The sequence below is a fragment of the Cryptomeria japonica genome, chromosome 11 (genome assembly GCF_030272615.1).
Source record: "Cryptomeria japonica chromosome 11, Sugi_1.0, whole genome shotgun sequence".
NCBI classification, from domain to species: Eukaryota; Viridiplantae; Streptophyta; class Pinopsida; order Cupressales; family Cupressaceae; genus Cryptomeria; species Cryptomeria japonica.
In genome coordinates this window covers 721525608-721531987 of record NC_081415.1, presented here as the reverse complement: position 1 = coordinate 721531987, position 6380 = coordinate 721525608, and positions in this window count along the sequence as shown.

The following is a 6380-nucleotide window of genomic DNA, read 5'->3' as shown; positions in this document are numbered from 1 at the left end:
GGACTTATGACAACCTAAAAGGATATGATCTTTAAGTCATTTAACATACTAAAGAACTGGTAGAAGGAGTTAAAACTGTCTACCAAAAACAAAGGCTAGTCAATCCAAAAATTGAGTCACTCATGGAACAAGAATTGAAAAAACTCTCGATTTGCATGATCTAAACAAAGCCTCTATAAAAGATAATTATCCATTGCCTTCTATGGAGAAAATTTTGCAAACAATTGTAGGGTCTGAAATGTTTTCATTGCTTGATGGTTTTGTAGATAGAATCAAGTTCTTGTAAAGGAAGAAGATCATCACAATAAAACCTTCACCACTAAGTGGGGAAATTTTGCATATGCTAAAATGACCTTTGTCCTTCCAAATATTGGAGCCACTTTTCAACATGCAATGGATATAGATTTTAAGGATTTGATTAACAAAAGCATTTTTATTTATCTAGATTACCTAATAGTAATATCCAAAAAGAAGAAAGATCATTTTGATCATCTAGAAAAGGACTTTCAAATATGTCAAAATTTTGGTGTATCACTAAACCCAAAGAAATGTATATTCAAAGTCTCACAAGGGAAACTCCTAGGATATGTAATGTCTAAATAAGAGATCTTTGTTGATCCAAGGTGAAAGTCATTAAAGAACTCCCCTTGCATGTCAACAAAAAGGGAGTGCATTCCTTCCTTGAGAAAATAAAATTTGTTAGTAGATTCATATCTAATTTTGCAAAAAGATCAAGATTTCAAATGAACTTTTGAAGGGAGAATGACCTTTGAGAAAACTAAAGAAGTTGTAGCTTGTACCCTAGTGCGGGAAAATCTAGATTTTTCTACAGATATCATTATGTATGTATATGGTAGTGGACACAATGTCACCATTGTGTTGACTCAAAAAGATGATGAGGAAAAAGGAGAACATCCCATTACTTTTAAATTCAAAAACTCTTGAAGTATATGAGACAAAGTATAACTTTGTCAAAAAATAAGATTTTTCTATTGTGGAGGGACTCAAGAATTTTTGACACTTGATTGCGGGAAATAAGGTGTTAATATATGTAGCACATCCAAGTGTTCTTGAATACATAATGGAAGGGGAGATAACAGAAAAAATTGGATAACAAAGATTTTCGAATATAATGTTGAGGTTCGACCAATGAAGGTCATTTGTGGGAGAGTTTTGTGTGAATACCTAGCCAATAAAAATGAATCTGCAACAAAGAATAATAAGGCTCAAGAGTTAGTGTTTGTCAAATAATTGAGTTTAAAACTGATTGGATAGTTGATCTAGTAAATTTCATGTAGAGAGGTAATTATCCACCCACTCTTCCCCTTTTTAAAATAAAGTTTTAAAAATTACAAGGATATGGATACACTTTGATTGAGGGAGTGTTGTCCAAAAAACACTTTGATGGAGTTCTCCTCAACTGCATAAATAAAACCCAAGCGAGAAAGCTACTAGATGAAATGCATAATGGTCCATCTGGAGGACCCTATTATGCTAAAAACACTACCTTAAAAACATGTGTGCAAGCTATTTTTGGACTATTATTGATTAAAAAGCAAGCAGTGATGGAAAATATCGAAAATATAACTTTTTGGTATTTTCTATGTTTTAGTAGATGGCATTTTTGGAGGTCTTCGGAGCATTTTAGCCCTCAAAACTTTGGTCGGTCCTTTATGGATGTTGTCGTAGGTAGGTCCATAAAGGACTGAAAATAGAGCCCTTGGATATTTTTCCAATGGTGAAAACAATTCGCAATTTCGAGTCTTGAGTGAAAAGTTATGACTTTTCGAAGTTGGTCTAAGTTTTTATATAATTTTTTGACATTTTTGTTAGTTTTTTGGTTTTTTTATTTTGTAATAAACATTCCAGACTATTCATTTTCAATTACAAGGGTATTTTGGTGACCCTTGGGATCTCATGAACTTTGTATATAGAAGATTTTTGAAATGGAATGAACTCACTTTTTGGCTTGCAATAACTCTTTTCGAATTTTGTTCTTCTATGCAAATTATCAATACCGCAGGTTATACACCAGGTGTTATACTCTGAAGTTATAATTTGGATCAGTGGTATTAGAGCGTGTTCTCTCCTGTATGTCACATCGCACGTGGTCAGCATATCAAAGGCTTGGGTTTGAAACAAAAGATCCTTCAGATTACCTTCCTTTAAGATGCACATGATCGCAGATGTCTAAATTTTAAAGTGATGGTTTAGATGACACAATCAAAACATTGGTTGAAGATGCATTAAAGAAACAACGTGAAGAAATGATGGAACAATTCAAACAGATGTTGGAAAATCACAGGTCATGAGCAAACCCACCATTCAGTGGATATACTCCATTCAAGTTGCAGGTGAACTTTGATATTCCTACTTTTCAAGAAAAGATTGATGCAGAAGCTGTTGATGATTGGATATCAAAATAGGAGGGGTATTTTTCTGTTAATCAATTCTCAAATGCTGAAAATTTTAATTTTTCCCTCCTCAAAGCTAAGAGTCATGTGAAGAATTCGTGGGAAGCTAAAACATCATCCAAGGGAGTACAAGTCGGGGATGAATTTGGCATAAATTTTGATCAAAAACATACATGGGGGGAGTTTGTGGAGCACATAAAGGAAGAATATTTTCCGAAAGATACCTACAACCCTTACCTTCTCTGAATATTGGACTTGAGTGCATTCCTTCCTTTGTGGGTGCATTTCTTCTTGTATAGGTGTATCAAATAAATAATTGAAAAATCCTAAACTATCTGATTCAGAACTTCTGAAAGATGATGCATGAACTATAGGAACTAAGTTTAGTTGTGACTTACTTGGATTCTTATGCTTAGGCTTCCATGATGAGGGAGCAACGCTTGTTTCTGTGTTTCTTCTCATTCCTTGTCTCTGCGGAGGTCCCTGAAGCTCTTCCAATTTTCGTAAGTATCAAACAAAGGATCAAATAGTTCAGGAATATACTAACACATTTCATGCCCTATCAGCAAAGCTTGGCATCAAGGATTTTGATAAACGCCGAGTTTTGAAATATCAAAGTGGGCTTCATAGGTATATGCAGTGACAATTGCTTTGACAAAAAAAGGATCAAACAGTTCAGGAATATACTAACACATTTCATGCCCTATCAGCAAAGCTTGGCATCAAGGATTTTGATAAACATCAAGTTCTGAAATATCAAAGTGGGCTTCATAGGTATATACAAACTGAGATGGTCTTTCTGAACATAGAGACTTTATCCAATGCCTTCAAGTTTGCTTCAAAGAATGAGGAAAAATTCAAGAAAAAGGAAGGAGGGATAATTTTATGAACAACAAATGAAAAGGCGAAAGTAGCAAACCCGCAAGGAAACAAATAGCCAAAGAGTCATTTTCCAGTTTGCCAACAAAGAAAACATGGGGTATGAAAAAAACACAACAAGATACAGGTATGTGGTGTGAATTCCATAAAAGTCCTTCTCATAATACGAAAGGTTGTAGAATTGTAAAAAATTTAATGATGGAAACACATGAAGACAACGTGGAACATGAGCTAGCAGATTCTTGCAAAGAAAAAGATAATGAGCAAGTCATTGAGGCTGACCTAGGCTGACCCATATGTTATAGTAGCTACTGCAAAAATATTGCCTTGGGAGGATGAGGAAAGATTGTTCCATTCACAAATGTGGGTTGGAGGAAAGGCCCTACACTTTATTGTTGATAATGGAAGCCAAAAGAACTTAATATCGGCTGAGACTATAAAGAGGTTGAATTTCAAAACAACAACACACCCACAACCCTATTCCATGGGATGGGTGAGTCAAGGGCGAGATATTCAAGTAAATAAACAATGTCATCTTCCATATTCTATCAAGCCTTTCAAAGATGAGGTGATTTGTGATGTATCCCCTCTTGATGTTTGTGATGTTTTACTTGGACAACCATACATGTATCAACATTATGGTGTATATGAGTCTAGACCATGTAGTGTGACAATCAAATTAGGTGGACAAAAGTATTGGATACCAGAGGTAAGTCCTGCACATTCTACATCTTTGATTAGTGCTAAACAATGTAGAAGATTGATTGCCCAAACTGGAACATTTGTATTGTTGATGATTCATTCTAAGGAAGAAAGAACACCAGTATATAACTCCCATGCCACTATGAACACCACAACGCAGCAACAAAGATCAATGGATCAGATTTTGACAAAATATCAAAATTTATTTAAGTTGCCAACTGGGGTACCCTCACACTGCCAAGTTAGATACTCTATTGATTTGATACTAGGAACTTCATTGCCTAATGAACCACTATACCGGAGGTCAGCACTAGAAAATGATGAAATTAAAAGGCAGATACAAGAATTGATTCATAAAGGACATATTCATCCAAGTGCATCACCTTGTGGCAACCCAATTGTTCTAGCAAAGAAAAAGGATGGAACGTGGAGACTTTGTATTGACTATCGAGAATTGAATGAAATCACCATGAAAAATAGATATATAATCCCTCCGATAGATGATCTTTTGGACCAGCTTAGAGGAGCCAAATTCTTCACTAAAGTTGATTTGAAATCTGGGTACCATCAAGTACCAATTGATCCAACAGATGTCTGGAAAACCACTTTTAAATCTAAGGAGGGTTTGTTTGAATGGTTAATGATTCCTTTTGGCCTAACGAATGCTCCAACCACATTCATGAGGATGATGTATGATGTACTTAGACCATTCACTGATTCTTTTGTAGTGGTATACCTAGATGACATACTCATTTTCAACAAAACTTGGGAGTAGCAACTGCAACATGTGGAACAAGTCCTTTCAACTCTGCAAGATCATGGACTTTATGCAAATAAAGAAAAAATTTCCTTTGGTATGCAGAGAATTAAATATTTGGGGTATGTCATTGACAATGCGGTGTTCATGTTGATCCTAAGAAAATACAAGTGATTAAAGATTGGCCTACTCCTAGAAATCTCACAGAGTTACGTAGCTTCCTTGGGCTGGCAAATTTATATCGCAGATTTGTGTTTGGATTTTCAGATCTATCTTGGCCTTTAAATCAATCATTATGAGGAGTAGTGCAAGCAAAATTCAAGTGGACGGGTCCTCAACAATAAGCATCCGAGGAGATAAAACAAAGGTTATATTTTGTACCAGCTTTATCTCTTCCTGACTTGTAGCAGTCATTTGAAATACAAACTGATGCATCAGAGTATGCTCTACGAGCAATCCTCATGCAACATGGCCATCCAGTTGCATACAATTGTGAGACATTTTCTAATACAGTGCATAAATATCCCACCTACGACAAGGAGCTATATGTCATTGTTCAAGCTTGTAAGCAATGGAAACATTATATTTTGGGAAAGGAAACTATCATCCACATAGATCACAAACCTCTTCAATTTTTGCAAACACAAGGAAAGTTGTAGAATGATAGACACCAAAGATGGTCATCCTATCTTCAATAATTTCATCTCAATATTCACCATAAGAAAGGAAGCACTAACAAAGTAGCAGATTGTTTGAGCAGACCTCCATTGCAGCTATAAGTATGGTGCTACAATCATGTGGTCACCAAACTAAAACTTGGGCTCATTTGTATGGGCATAATAATGACTTTGCTAATGTTTACAATCATCTTGTGGAGGGTAATCATGTCAATGATTTCTATTTGCAAGATGGAATGCTTTGCCACCTTGGCCAAATATGTGTTCCCAAAGAAGAGTGCAAGAAGTTGATATGGGAAGCTCGCTACATCAAGGTTGCAAGTCATTTTGGAATAGGTAAGACTACTGCTATACTCTAGAGATAATTTTATTGGCCAAAAATGAAGAATGATGTAGTTTCATACATTCAAGCTTGTATAACATGTGCTATTGCAAACCCTACCAATCGTAAGAGGTTTATATTCACCACTTCCTATTTCAAAAAAACCTTGCCACTCTGTTTCTATGGATTTTATGTTTGGTCTTCCTACCACCAAGCGAGGGCATGACTGCATGTATGTTGTGATAGATAGATTTTTTTAAATGGAAATAATAGTGGTATGTAAAAAGGTAATTACTATAGAGGACACTGCCAAACTCTTCTTTGAGCATGTTTGGGTTCATTTCGGTCTCCCAAATAGAATTATTTTGGATAGGGATAGTAGATTTATCAAGAAGTTCTGGTCTTCACTATGAGAAAAGATGGACAAAAAATTAACAAAGTCTATTATATTCCACCCTCAAATAGATGGTCAAACAGAGGTGTTAAATCGAATTATCATTCAAATTTTACACTTGTAACATTCTAAGAATCCTCGCACATGGGATGAAAGCCTTCCATATGTTCAACATAGATACAACACAGCAATTCACAATTCGACAGGTCACAGTCCATTTGAAGTTTGTCTTGGT